At 35.6% G+C, this 15,569-nt stretch overlaps 2 long non-coding RNA genes across 2 annotated transcripts in view; one reads left to right on the forward strand and one right to left on the reverse strand.

The window, feature by feature from the left end:
* LOC116662661 overlaps positions 1–15,569 on the forward strand; it is a 242,943-nt gene that overhangs the window by 64,247 nt on the left and 163,127 nt on the right. The window contains exon 2 of the long non-coding RNA XR_004318640.1: positions 6,147–6,413. This is a non-coding gene — a long non-coding RNA (uncharacterized LOC116662661). The remainder of the gene's footprint in view (positions 1–6,146; positions 6,414–15,569) is intronic.
* LOC116662662 overlaps positions 1–15,569 on the reverse strand; it is a 28,452-nt gene that overhangs the window by 12,453 nt on the left and 430 nt on the right. The window contains exon 2 of the long non-coding RNA XR_004318641.1: positions 254–263. This is a non-coding gene — a long non-coding RNA (uncharacterized LOC116662662). The remainder of the gene's footprint in view (positions 1–253; positions 264–15,569) is intronic.

Consider the following 15,569-nt stretch of genomic DNA (forward strand, 5'->3'; position numbering starts at 1 on the left):
ATGACTTAGGGTGTCTTTGTAGATTTTAGTACCATCATAACTAAGATTTACAAATGCCACATTCTGTAATACCCAAATAAACCAGGATTATTATTGTCCCTCTGCTCCATTGTCCTTCTGCCTGGTGTAATTTGTGTACTTGTGTACTGTAATTATCTGTCCTTCCTCTCCAGCTAGTACAGTTTCAATGACTCCTGGTAATAAGTTTCTCTGTGACTGCCTGGCACAGAGCAATATGTCCCAATCCTAATACTGTGCTCTTCCTTAGGAAGAAAACTAATAATGCTAACTATAAAGTTAACTGTAGCACAGTAAACCATCTACATTTTATGGTTCTGAGTTTTTATTCTTGGCAGTAGAAATATGCTTGGTAGTTAATTTTACATCAGGCTGCAACCCAAGAGTTTGTGTCTGACAGCTTTAAATAGAGAAAATGAGTATTTTAAAAACAGCCCAACAACTATTGGTATGAATCAAGTAATTTTGGGATACAAATGGATAGTAAGTAGAATCTACGCTATTCTGTAATTTTGTTACAACTACCTGCTTTTGACATGAAAAGAAAAAGAAGCACTAAATCTAGAACACATTTTCTTTAGCTCTAAGGGTGCCTTTGGGACCTTTTCCCCACTAAAGGATACTGCCCTAAGCTTTTCTTTGGCTTCTTAGAGCGCCAGACTGCCCAAGGTGGTGAAGCAGGAAGAGGCAGCAAAGACCTGAGTTTGACTTCCTGATCTGGGCATAAAAATAGAACCTACCCTGTAAAATATTCTTGGGATTAAATGAGAAATGCATGTAAAACTCAGCACAGAGCTGGTGCGGCCTACTCAGTAAATGTCATAATCATTATTATTACCAGCTGTGTCCTTGGGCCATTTCCATAAACTTTTTGAGTCTCAATTTCCTCATCTATAAGACTTAGAATATATGAATCCTTACTGAATTATTAGGTTGTAAGTTCAAAGGGCCCACACTGAGTGTGGACATAGTCAGTCCACACCATCTGTTAATTCTCTTTCCTCAGGAGTCCTGAAGAGTGTAGCTCTTCTGTGCCAGATCCAGAAATGTTACCACACAGCCATTTCATTGGTAGGGCACCAGCAGGAGCAACTTTGTTTCATTGTTTATTTTTACTTTCCCTTGAGCCCTTTCTGTCTGACCTCCCTTCTCCACTCCAGTAAACTATCTAGGACAGATCTCATAGTTTTCTAATCATATTCAGTCATTAGAGACAGTCTCATTTTTAGACACTAGAAGCGCAGTCTCATCTAAATCCAAACGTCTGTCTCTCACCCAGTTAAGAACTTCCCCTTTCACAGCTTGAACCTGGGAAATATATAGTATGCAAGGGGTACACAGTTTGACCAACTCTTACACCTCCTGGGTTTTCCACATCCTCATCCCTATCCTCAAGGTTGTTTCTGCTTCTTCCAGAGTGAGGATGGGGAGGAGAGGGTGGAGAGGGAGTGGACCTTGCAAGTCTAAACTGACCAGGCTGGAATCGGTGTCCCTGCACAGCAGTGGCCTGATGCTTCTCTCCTCACAATTCACTCTGGTGACTTCTTAGGAGACTTCACCGCAGGGTATCTTCTGTCTGCACTTTTTGGCACAGGTGATGTTTTTCTACCTGATGCTTTCAGGTTCCCCCTCAGGTTCAGCTCCTGATGGTGCACTGCAGGCTTCTTCTGGTGGGGTTGACAGGTGGATGTAGAGCCAGGGTGATGGTGAGCTCAGCATAAATGGCCTGACAGCTCCATTTAGATATATAAACTCTTAATACTCTGAATTATAATTCTGATTTATGTTGTTCTTTTAATTATATAGTTTTCTTAACTTTTAGCTTCATTTGATCTAGGAAGTCATGATTGGACCTGTTTTGTGCTTATGCCTTTCTCGTATGTTTTCAAGGTCCAGAGAGGTAGTATTATTTTTTTTTCCTTTTTTTCTTCTATAACTTTGTGTTGAATTTGACCTACATACTTTTCTGTTGCTCATATTTATGTGAAACTAGTTTTCCTAAATTTTAGAAGATACGGTTCTGTTGCTCAAGGTAGTTTTCTTAATTTTTAGTCCTCCCACTTCAGTTTTTTTATATTTTTGAAGCATCAGACCATATATTCACTTACTTTTTGAGATTTCCTGGCTCTATTTCCGTTTCCCTACTTACCTGGGCTTTCTCTTTCATTTTTCTATATTGTCCAAATTTTTCCTAAATTTTTATTTCATTCCAAGAAGTTTCTCTCCATTGTGGGGCTCTCTCTTGAAAGGAATTTCTGGCTGTTTGATTTTGACAATTCATGTGACCCACAGTACTTCAGTCTTTTTCAGACTTTACTGTGGGTGCCTTGCAATCGTCCACTATTAAGTTGGGCAAAATGCTTTTCAGTTTTTACTGCTGTTTTCAAATTGGCTGTTCTTGCTTCCCAGGGTGTACCTGTGCACTGTTTTGCTTTTTCATTTTCCAGACCCATCAGACTCCCCATTTCTTCTCTCTGTCTCCTCCCACACAGGTACTGACACATGTAGATGTTGTGGATACTGTTAGTTTATTGTTACCTGCTGTGTTTAGGGACATGCGGTGTTTTTTTGTCACCTGGTTCTGTTGCAAAAGTTGTTTTGTTCTCCCATCTAGTTGATTGCTCTCTTTATGTTCAGATTCTTTACAAAATTATTTTACTGTATAAACTTGAAGGGAGAGCTCTAATAAAATAACAACTGGATTTTTTTTATAAACAATATATTATGTTACTCTTCTGGTTTTAAAATCAAGTGTTGTCCTAACAATGAAATAGCAGAAAAAGAAATTAAGTAAATAATCCCATTTAATATCACATTAAAAAAGAATAAAATACCTAGGAATAAACCTTCCTACAGAGGCAAAGAACCTGTACTCCAAAAACTATAAGACACTGATGAAAGAAATTGAAGATGACACAGACAGACAGAAAGATATACTATGTTCTGGGATTGAAAGAATCAATATTGTTAAAATGGCCATACTACCCAAAACAATATACAGATGCAGTGCAGTCCCTATCAAATTACCAATGACATTTTTCATAGAACTGGAACAAAAAAATGTTAAAATTTGTATGGAAACACAAAATACCCCAAATAGCCAAACTAATCTTGAGAAGGAAGAACGGGGGAATTATGCTCCCTGGCTTTAGACTGTACTACAAAGCTACAGTAATCAAAACAGTATAGCACTGGCACAAAAACAGACACATTGATCAATGGAACAGGATAGAAAATCCAGAAATAGCCCCATACACTTATGGTCAATCAATTTATGACAAAGGAGGCAAGATGCAATGGAGAAAAAACAGTCTCTTCAATAAGTGGTGCTGGGAAAACTGGACAGCTACCTGTAAAAGACTGAAATTAGAACATTCTCTAGCACCATATACGAAAACAAATTCAAAATGGATTAAAGACCTAAATGTTAGATCAGATACTATAAAACTGCTAGAGGAAAACATAAGCAGAACACTCTTGGACATAAATTGCAGCAATATTTTTTTCAAACCAGCTCCTAGAGTAATGGAAATAAAAGGAAAAATTAAAAAATGGGACCTAATTAAACTTAAAAGCTTTTGCACAGCAAAGGATACCATCAATAAAATGAAAAGACAATCTACAGGATGGGAGAAAATATTTGCAAACGATGCAACCAACAAAGGACTAATTTCCAAAACATACAAACAGCTCATACAGCTTAATATCAAAAACAACAACAACAACAACAACAACAACAACAACAAGCAACCCAATTAAAAAGTGGGCAGAAGACCTGAATAGACATCTCTCCAAAGAAGACATTCAGCTGGCCAGCAGGCATATGAAAAGATTTTCAATAACACATATTGTTAGAGAAATGCAAATCAGAACTACAGTGAAGTATCATCTCACAATAGTCAGAATGGCTATCATTAAGAAGTTTGCAAATAATAAATGCTGGAAAGGCTGTGGAGAAAAAGAAACCTTCCTGCACTGTTGGTGGGAGTGTAATTTGGTGCAGCCACTATGGAGGACAGTATGGAAGTTCCTTAAAAAACTAAAAATAAACTTACCATTTGATCCAGCAATCCCACTCCTGGGCATATATCTAGAGAAAAATATAATTCGAAAAAATACATGCACCCCAATGTTCACAGCAGCAATGTTTACAATAGCCAAGACATGGAAACAACCTAAATGTCCATTGACAAATGACTGGATAGAGAAGTTGTGGTATATTTATACAATGGAATACTACTCAGCCATAAAAAGAATAAACTAATGCCATTTGCAACAACATGAATGGACCTGGAGATCATTATTCTAAGTGAAGTAAGCCAGAAAGAGATGATATCACTTATATTTGGAATCTAAAAAAAAAGAGACACAAATGAATTTATTTACAAAAGAGAAACAGACTCACAGATGTAGAGAACAAATTTATGGTTACCAAAGTGGCTGGAAAGGGATAAATTGGGAGTTTGAAACTTTCAGGTGCTAACTACTATATATAAAATAAATAAACAACAAGTTTCTACTATATACCACAGGGAACTATGTTCAATATCTTGTAGTAACCTATAGTGAAAAAGAATATGAAAAGGAATATATGTATGTATGTATGACTAAAACATTATACTGTACACCAGAAATTGGCACATTTTAAACTGACTAAACTTCAATAAAAAAAGAATAAACCAGAAAATCAAGTCAAATCAAGTGTTGTGATTCAATGGAAATAATGTTAAATTCCTTCTTTCTCAGCTCAATAGCTGTAAGAGCCAATGCTTAAACGTTTCTTTTATTGAGTCTGATCTGTTGTAGAGTTCTGTAAGATGTCAAGGGTAATGGAGGAACCTGGAGCTAGGAATAGTGGAGCTGTTACCACCCCTAGGCTGGAAGCTACAAGGGGAGGAAGATGTTAATGGAAGTCAGAAGAATGAGAGTAGGGTACACTTCCTTGAGAGAACAGGTGACTTTCTTTTGAGAGACATAGCCAGGTTGAGGTGATTTTCCAAGCAGAGAGTTAGGGGCATGGTACTCTGACCATATTCTCTTCTTTCTTTATTTTCTACTTAAGCATCCCTGTTGGCTGAACCCAAAATGCCTGAGAGCCTATTAGGTAGGAGCAGGATGAAAGGAGAGAGAATGTAATTGTACTAAGCAAGTAGAAAATATCCAGTATACTAGCTAATTGTCTCATCAGAATAGAACTGTCTCAGGCTAAGCATGTATTCCCATGTTATATGATACATCAGTGGCTTATAAACTTATCATTTATTTAACAATATCTCCTTCCCACTCCTTCCCACTCCCACTGTTACATGTACCCATGCTGTTAACTAGATAAGGATGAATTTATGTTTTTAGCCCCATCTTCTGTCATTAAAATATTATTCATTAAAAATATCCCAAAGTATTTGGAAATAAAAGGCAAATTGGAAAAAAAACCCAATTATTTTTGTAAATTATCTATAAAGTTCTCTTTATCCACCTATTTATTTATATGCTTATTTATGTGTATAGCTAGATATATCATGAAATTTATTCTAGATTTGAAATGATAATACTAAGCCCCCAACTCATCTTTGTTGGCCATAATGATGACATCAAAAAGGTTATTCACCTATTACCATTGTAATTGATGAAGCATATATATTTTTCAAGACAAGTTCGGTTATGCAGCTGTAACGAATCCCTCAAATCTCAAAAACACACCAGCAATAGGTCTCCTCTCTTCAGAGTCAGTCAGGGTCCCATGATGAAGAGTGCACCATCTCATAACACTTATTTCATGTGTTTATCTGGTCAGCACATCAGGTGGGAAACTCCAGAGGGTCTCTTGCCAGTAACTGAGTAGTTCCACCTGAAAGAGACATGCAGCACTTCTGCTTTCAGCATTGACCAATTACAAGTGTGACTGGAGGTACAGTGTTCTGTGTCCAGGAGGAAGACCTAAATATTAGTGACCATTAATAAAGTCTATCAAAGTACGAGGTTCCTTTTTGTTCTAAATTGAATGAAACCAAGACACCTTATGAATTACCATCTTTTCTCTTTTGTACATTCTTTGTTGCTATTCAGCTGTAATCTGCCTCTAATTCAAACCCTTGAACACCTGGTACCAGAATTTCTTTCTTTTCCAGGTCAACCATGGTGGAGTTTTACTCACAGAGGTGTCCTAATTTTGGATCTGTCTTAAGATGATCACAAACTTCACTTGAAGACTAGACAAGAAACAAGCTACGATAGGCAAGGACTGCTGTACTCTAAATACGCAAATGAGTTTTGAATTAAAATGACTGTGCAGTACAATTATCTAGACGCTATGAGAGATGTCACCCAGAAGATGAGAAGGGTATAGAGAAGCAAGCTGTTGCTTTACTTCATGGAGGACACATGGAGCATCCAAGGTATGCACTTGTCCATTAAATACACACACCCCTAAACTATTTCCAAGTTGCAGAAGATGGGTTGGTGTTGACTTCAATTTCTTTGAGTCATCTCTATGCACATCAGTGGGAATAAAAAAAAAAATCCTTGGGGAGATTTGACTCATTGTCTTTGAAATAATTTGTGTATTGTGTATTGGGAGAATTGGTTACCAAGCTATAATTTTCCAAGTTCCTTTCATCATTTTTGTCATTGCTTAGTTTGTGAGAATATAAATATATAGAGGCATACAAATTAATATATAAAAATCTGTTTAATATATTGTTTATTATGTAGAAGTCAATACTGAATTGATTTTTTTCGGTACTGAATCAATGCTAGGGAAGATTCCAAAATTTTAGGTCAAAAGGTGAAAATCCTCCTCTTCACTCCACTGAGCAGGGTTAACAATTCCTAGGAGACCTTTTGCTGATAAGACACTTCCAAAGTATTAATTAAGAAGAAACCTGGCCAAGTAAGTTCTTTGATTTTTAGTTTTATTGGAAACATCACAAACTATCTTGATGTAAACAACTTTCTGTTGCTTCCCCAACAGAATTCTTAGATTGCTGACTTGGCAAAGTACAGTCGTTTCCATTCCTCTCAGATCATTATTTATATAACTCAGTGCTAGCTTTCCAGCATTTCTTGCTTAATGGTTCTTAAAATCAACAATCTGAGCACTTTGGGGAAATAGATTGTGTCATGTTGGGTGTTAAATGGTAAAGCTTTGATGGAGACCATTCCATTCTCATCTGTTTTTACAGTGCATGAACAGAGGCAATGGGATGGTCAGAACTGCAATGGAAATCAGAAATTGTATCTGTAGGGGCTCTAGATGTGCTCTTGGCAGGAAAAAATTAGCAACAAAATCAACTTAGAAGAAATGCTGTCTTTCTAAGCTTGCTTGCAATTTCATTTTACTTTTGAAGTATTTGATTTCAAAATTAGTATATTCTTGTTATTAAAAAGAATTAAATGCTTCACAAATATTTAACAATACATTGAAATTCCCCTACAGCCTCATCCTCCAAAAGTAACTGTCACTAACAGTTTGTGTACTTTCTTCCAGAGTTTAGTTTTTGCTTTTTATGGGATTCTTCCCTTCCTCCCCCACCTCCTCCCTCTCTTTTCCTTCTCCTCCTCCTTCCCCCCACCTTCTTCTTCCTCCTCCCCTTCATTCTCTTCTTATTCCTCTTCCCCATATCCCCTGTTCTCACCCCCCACTCCTCTTCCCTCTTTTTCTGACTCTAAATTAGTACATGCAGTATTGGATCTAAGATTCTGAACTTCTAAAATTTTAGTAGATTGTCAATACATAGTTTGCCAATCGGTATGTGATTAATTGCTCTGCCAAATAAAGTTGTATTAAGTTACACCTGTATAGACACTCACCAATACTGGCTAGGATCTGTTGTTGGTCTTTGCTAATTCTGTTGATTCTTTTTGCCAGAATCTTTGTTAATTATGTTTTAATATAAATGTATTTAATTGTTTTTACAAGTTTCTTGGCCCACAGAATTTCTTCTATGAGTTGCCTGTTCATATATATTTTTCCCTATTGAGTTATTTGCCTTTTAAAATACAGACTTTAATATAATGTTAATATATCATATATTAATGAGTTAACAATTCCTAGGAGATCATTTGCTATAAGACATTTCCAAAGTGTTAATTAAGGAGCACAGGTCTGTCTAAGTAAGTTCTTTGATTTTTTGTTTTACTGGAAACATCATAAATGATTTTGATGCAAAATACTTTCTGTTGCTTTCCCATATATTATATAGTAATATATTACATATATTAATATAGATTAGGGGTATGAGACTTTTGTCTTTTCTCTATATTGTCTATACTTTTCTCTGATCGACTCTGTTCTCTTCATTTTGTTTATAGTATATTTTGCATTACAGAAGTTTCACATTTTCATGTGAGCATATGTGTCTGTCATTTACTTTATTGCTTCTAGATTTCACATCATGCTTGGAAATACCTCCTGCAATCTAAGTTCATAAGAGATATTTGCCATTGTTTCCTTTAGTTTCTTTGTGAATTTACTTTTTTGCTTTGTATGTAAGTTTTTATTCTTCTGAAATTTATTTTCTAATAAGATATAAGGCATAGATTCAGTTTAATTATTTTCCAAATTTCTATCCTTTTCAAAATGGCTGGCTCATTGTGCAACCTGCTTCTTTCCATTTTTCTCTCCACCAATTTGAAATGCCATCTTTATCCAATACTACATTTCCATACAATTGGTTCTGTCTTGTTTTATTAATTCTGGTTGTCTATTTCTGTTCTGATCCTTTAATATATTTGAATATTTAAAATGCTTTCTACTCTCCTTTGCTCGAATTGTGGACCCAACTTTAAAAGTACAGTGGCGATATTAATTTTTATAACATTAATTTATAGACTAATTTGAGGAAACAATACCTTTAAGTTTTTGTGTCTTTTACCCCAAAGTAAAACTCATTTTTTAAGTCTCCTCATTGGAATTTTATATTCTTTTTCTTATGAAGACTATGCATTTCCGGTCAGTTTTCCCAGGATGTTTTGTAGTTTTTATTTCTATTATAAATATTTTTTCACTGTATTTTATAAAATAGAGAAAACTATTGATTTTTGTGTGTTAATTTTGAATCCAGCTAAATGCTGAATACTCTGTTTTCTCTAGTACTTTTATAGTTGATTCCCTTTTGTTTTCCAGACAGTCATGCAGTCTGTAGATATTAATGACATTGTCTTTCTTTTTTGTGTTTCTAAATCTTACTCCAGTGCTCTGTTTTCAGAGTTCTTCCAGTGCAAAGTGAAGCTATTTGTGGTAATGTTAGGTATCATCTCACCCTGCTGCTGACTTTGATGTTTATGCTTCTAGCATCTTAAATTAAGTATAATGCTAGCTTTTGAGTTATCTATGCTATCATGTTAATTAAATAACTGTAAATGTTTATTTATTGAAATTAAAAAAATCAAGAATCAATAATTGATTTAAAACCAATTTTAAATTAAATTTTATCACATGCATTTTTGCTATCTATTTAGATGAATATATGGTGAATATTATTAATAGAATTCTTAATTTTGATCCATCCCTGTCTTCCTGGAATGCCTATCACTAAATAAGTAAAATTAACCTATATTTTCTTTTTTAAAGCTACATTTCTATGATTATGGGAGCAGTAATGGCTAATTTTATAAATAGCCTGGGAAGCGTTTCTCTCTTTTTTTTTTTTAAACTGTGCTCCAATATAGTTTAAATAGGATAAGAATTTGATTTCTTGGAGATTTGAAACAGTTTATTCGTGAAATTGTTGTGACTCTGTGATGTTTAGGGAAGTAGCTCTATAGAATTAAAATAACCAAAAATCATGGACTGTATTAAATAATCTGTCCATCTCTTCTTGTGCTCATCCTCATAGTTTTTGTTAAAATTTTTATTGGATTTGAATCGTCCATTTTATCTTGATTTAAAGCTTTATTAGATTTAAATTGTGCAAATCTTTCCTTGTAATTCCCTTAATTTATGGCATATTTGTGTTTTACCCTCATGCCCATTCTTAATTTTGTGTTTATTGAACTGTGTTATTTCAAAATATTTATCATGTAATTTATTATTTTAGGAATTACTTTTAAGGTTATCAATTCTATTGCATTTCTATTTCTGATTAGTTAATCCTCTTTTAAAAAATTATTACTATTTCATTCTGCTTGCTTTAGATTGATTTTGTGGTTTAACTTCATTTGATTAATTAGTTAATTTTTTTATAATTTGCTAACAGTGGGATTTTAGAGTGTGAATATTCTTCAGTTTTTTCCTTGGTTTGTGTTGGACTGTCTTAGAATTTTTGTGGTGATCACTTGCTGTATTAATATAAAAATACTTATATAGCTTTTCTTTCAGGAATAATAATGTTATTACTCTCCCATTTATATATCCTGTTACTTATATTATTCTGAATCAGTATATGCCACCAGTTCTTTCATAGGTTTTTCTTCACTTGTGAGATTTTTGTTTTTGACCATCTTTTAGTTGGCTCTATTAAGAATTAATGTATATTTCTTTTTCAAGAAGAGCTTTTAGTGCTTTTATTCCTGAGAAATTACACTTCCTCCTGCTCTTTGAATGACAGTCTGGATGGATATATAGTGTTTAGATCCACTGTTCCTTTCCCTTCAGCCCTCCATAGATGTAGTTCCTCTGGTTTTTTTTTTTTTTTTTTTTTGGCCTTCAGTGTTGCTGATGTGAAGTCTGAGATTATTTTAATTTACATTTGGGGATCTGATTCTCTTCCTCAGGTACTTATAAAAGTCTTTGTTTCTGAAATTTAATAATACATTAGTAAGTATGATTCTTTGTTTTTTCATGGATCACAGTTAGGCCTTTTAAGGTTAATATATAAGTGTCCTTTTAGAAAAGAAATGTTCCACTGATGAATAATTTTTACATTCTGTTCCCTGCTTTATGTATTGACTACCTTAGAAATTTATTATCTTCATTTCTCTGTTATTTTCCTGAGCATCTCCTCCATGTTGCACTGTGTTTTCACCAGTGTTGGCTTATTGTCTTGCTGCTTCCAATTTTCTTTTTTTTATTTCTGTAATGTTGTTTTCTTCTTAGCTTTACTAGATCCCTTTTATATCTTCTTCAGTTGAAATAGCATCTCACTTTTGTTCTCTTGCATCTCTTCTCTTTGATCCAATTACCTATTTAAGATATTTTGTCTAAAATTTTCTTCTGTTTCCTAGAGTATCTCCCACTTCAAAATCTTTTCCTTATCTGTCATTTGTTGGGCATATGCCTTTATTTCCTTAGAAAACCTATCAACCATATTAGATTTCCCCCCTGCATTTCACTGACATTTGATTGATGTATCAGTCAGAGTTAAGTTGCAGATAAAGAAAGCCAGCTGTTTTAAGCACAAGAAATTTACAGCTGGAAAGTTTGTATTATAGCATCTGGAAGGACAGGAGCAGATTCTAGACTGGGTCTTCAAGAATGATCCCAGACCAGCACTTCAGACCTTAAGTACTGTGGGATCTGCTTCCTCTGCGAGAGTCAGGAAGCTGTCATGTAACAGGTAACATATGCAAGACTGGCAATTGGATAGATGTAGTAGGAGTTTGTGAATGCTGTCCTCCCATTGCTTCAATTTTCATAGTGAAGTTGGAAGCAAAATCATAAGAGTGAGGATGCGGGAGGAGATGATGGAAGTTTGAGGAGAAATGAGAAAAAATAAAATGAATTTCTAGAAGAGTAGAGAATGAACAGACTACAAAAGTGTAGTACGATAGCCAGAGAGCATTAGGAGATTGAGGTTTGTGATCATGAATTCAAAGTAATACCAATCACGGTTGTGTGTGTGTTTGTGTGTATATGTTTTTTAAAGCCACATCCAACTGCAAAGGTGCAGGCATGTAGAGATTGAAAGGTTAAATTTAACCAAGATTAGAAATTTTCCAAGTATTTATAAGGATGGAGGAGAAGGACAAGAGAGTTACTGATTGAGAATAAAGCTTGAAGAAGGAAGAGAAGTATCAGGAAGGTGAGGTACAGTGAAATGTTGGTAAGATTAATTATCTGGAGTCCTAGTGGAGTCAGAGGATTGCCGGAGTTGTGGTATTAGATGGAGTGAAAAGAACAAAAGAAGGTGATTTTCTGATAGTAGAATATGTGAAATTATCATTATGGAGAGGTTAAAGTTATAATGACAAAGTCTATGGTACAACCATGAGAGTAGGTAGCTAAAATAATATGGAAAACAATATCACTAAAGGAGAGAGGTTCAGGGAACTGAGAAGCTAGGGACTTTAAAAAATTAACTATATGTATATTGAAATCTCCAAAAATTAAGAAAGAGTTAGTCTGGAGAGGAGGACAATGAGCCAGAAGTGAAAGTGTGAAAGTCTTTGAAACACGAGAGTGAATGGCCTGGTGGAAGGTCTGTGGATAGAGCAATATTGAGGGGTAGGAGAAAATATGATGCCATGAAATATAGATGGACATGAGAAAGGAATGAGCAACAGAGAGGATATCCATCTCAGTCCTGCACTCAGGGATATAAGGGCTGTGGGAGAAAATCAGCCTTCACTTAAGAGGGCTGTGCAGGAAGCAGCGTCCTCAGGGCAATGCCTGGTTTCCCTTAGAGTAAGAGGATAAAGGGAATCAGAGAAGTGGCTGGGAATGTTTGAGACTGTGACAACAATGGAGCTCCAAAGGTCTAGTAAAAGGATTTCAGGAGGGTTCAGGGAAGAGAATAGATAAGGAGCTGGCAGAACCTTAAGGGGATTACAAGGTAGGAGATGAGGGTGGACCTAGACATCTGGGGCTGTATAGATTAATATATACAAGACTAAAGGCTGTAGTGAGATTCATCCTGATTGACTCAAGGTAGAAAGTGGTAGCAAGGCTGAGTATTTTGGGTGCTTAAAGCTTCCTCTTGATCCCTATTGATGGAGGCAACAGAAAATGAAGAAGTGGGTCTTTGACCCAGTGTATGGACTCCAACTTGACCCTATATTATAGAGTTAAAAAGCCTAAGGGATGCATTTCTCTGATCTAGACTCAGTCTGGTGTTTGCTTTTGATGGGAGAAGCTCTGACTTGAACCTTAGAGGAATTGGGATTCTGGAGGAGCTTGTTGTTACTTAGTGTGCAGACTTTGTCACTGATAATCTATGTAGAAGGCTGAGGGGAGGACAAGTCTCAGTCTCTGTGAACAGGCCTTCTTGATGCCTGATAATTAGGGATACAGTCATAAATGGAGACTTGCTCTGTTATTTGTCAGAGAGTGGGTAGGATCTCCCTCATGCTTACATGGACATTGTCTAAATTGTCCCCTTAAAACTTAGGTGGAAGGTAATATTTTATGTCTGTTTGTGGGGAGCAGTGATGTGTGAGCTAGGATAGCAGGCAGCCTGTAGCCTCAGTTCAGGTATGTGGTTTCTAAACATTTTCCAGATATGATAAATCATCTTTATCTCACTCTGGGTGTGTGTGGGTGTGAGGTTAGGGTAATACATGAGAAAGAACTATTGCCTTCTAATTCTGTTTGTTTTAAAGATTGTAATGATGGGTTATCCCAGTTAGATTTGCACAAAATAAAGATGACACAGGTACCTGGTACTGTCTTCAACCTTGCCTAATTGTTAGTCCTTGGATGTGCAAATATGACTCTAGTGGATGCTTGTTTTTCCAACGTACAACCTGCCATTGGTATTTTCCTTTTTAGTTAAAGGATGTTATCTTTTCTATTTTGAAAAAACCAAAATTGATCAAGATTATGGAGATGTATTTCAGTTCTCAGCATTTTCCTATGGTTGTGTCCAAATTTCATTATAAATGGAAGAGCAAATATTATTGGAAGTTTTGATTATAGATTATGTTAATACCCTAGTATTATTATAGATGAGATTTTTATATCTAAACCAGGTTTATTTTATTTATTTTAATAGACTTCTAGGAGGCTGGTTATACACACATGCTCTTGTGGTGCCATCTTCTTGCAAGTCCTTGCTTGTGTGTATTGTTGCTAACTGCATAGTTGAGTGTTATGGTTTTAAAGGCTTTCATTTATATGTCACTAGAGTATGTGTTGACAAAAATAATTATACCAGTGTCAACAAAGAACAGGAATAACATGATGCCTGCACCTATCCATGCTACTCACATTTTTTATTGAATTGAAGATGACATTCAAAACCTTTTAGTGCATGGCATCATGAACACTGTTACTAATATGAAATATTTAAAATATTTTCAAAATATTTTGAAGTTAAAACATTTGGAGATTGCATTTGTTGCTTGTTGCTCTATAACAAATGACCACAATGGTTTAAAACAATGTAATATTTTATCGTGTGCCATATAATAGCTTACAGTTCTTTTAGGTTAGAAGCCTGATATGGCATGCCTGGGTTCTCTGCTTAGATTATCACAAGGTTGAAATCAAGGTATTGGCTTGAGTGAGTTCTTTTCTGGAGACTCTGGAAAAATCTTTCTAAACTCACTTTTGTTGGCAGAATTCTGTTCCTTGCAGTTGTAGAATTGAGGTCCCCTTTCCTTGCTGGCTGTCAGCTGGGGGCTGTTCTTGGTGCCCTCAGGCCACCTCTTTCATCTTCAAAGCCAGAGAGGTAGGTGGAATAATGTGCCCACATCTCCACACCCCAGCCCCACCGTCAAAGCTCTCCATGTCCTAATACCTAAAACCTGTGAATATGTTACCTCATATAGTATAAGAAACTTCGCAGATGTAATTAAATTAAGGGTCTTGAGATGGGGGATTATCCTTAATTATCTGGATAAATTTGATGTAATTACAAGGGTCCTAATATGTGAGAAGGCAATGAAAAGGCAGAAACAGAGATTGGAGTAATACAGCCAGGAACCAAGGGATGCTGTAGCCTCTAGAAGCTGGAAGAGCAAGATACAAGTTCTCCTTTGGAGCCTCCAGAAGAAACTGGCCTGCTGACACCTTCATTTTAGCCTCTTCAGATTCATTCTGGATTTCTGACCTCCAGAATTGTAAGGGAATAAATGTGCATTGTTTTAAGCCACTAAATTTGTCGTGCTTTATTACAGCAGAAATAAGAAATGAACACAGCCCAAAATGGGAGATTTCTCCCTCATTGACTCTCACTCACAATTTGGAGCTCTCTAACTTCCTCTTCTGAGACCAATGGGAGAAAACTGTTTTTTAAAAGGTTTTGATCAATTAATCTTTGACAAAAGAGGCAAGAATATACAATGGAGTAAAGACAGTCTCTTCAGCAAATGGTGTTGGGAAAGCTGGACAGCTGCATGTAAATCAGTGAAGTTAGAATACTCATACCACATACAAACATAAACTCAAAATGGCTTAAAGACTTAAACGTAAGATAAGACACTATATACCTCTTAGAAGAAAACATGGGCAAAACATTATCTGACATAAATCTCAGCAATGCTGTCCTAGGGCAATCTACACAGGCAATAGAAGTAAAAGCAAAAATAAACAAATGGGACTTCATTAAACTTACAAGCTTTTGCACAGCAAAGGAAACCATAAGCAAAACAAAACAACAACCTAAGGACTGGGAGAAAAAATTTGCAAAAAATGAGACTGACGAGTTTAATTTCCAGAATATATAAACAGCTCA

Source organism: Camelus ferus, chromosome 3 (assembly GCF_009834535.1).
Source record: "Camelus ferus isolate YT-003-E chromosome 3, BCGSAC_Cfer_1.0, whole genome shotgun sequence".
Lineage (NCBI taxonomy): Eukaryota > Metazoa > Chordata > Mammalia > Artiodactyla > Camelidae > Camelus > Camelus ferus.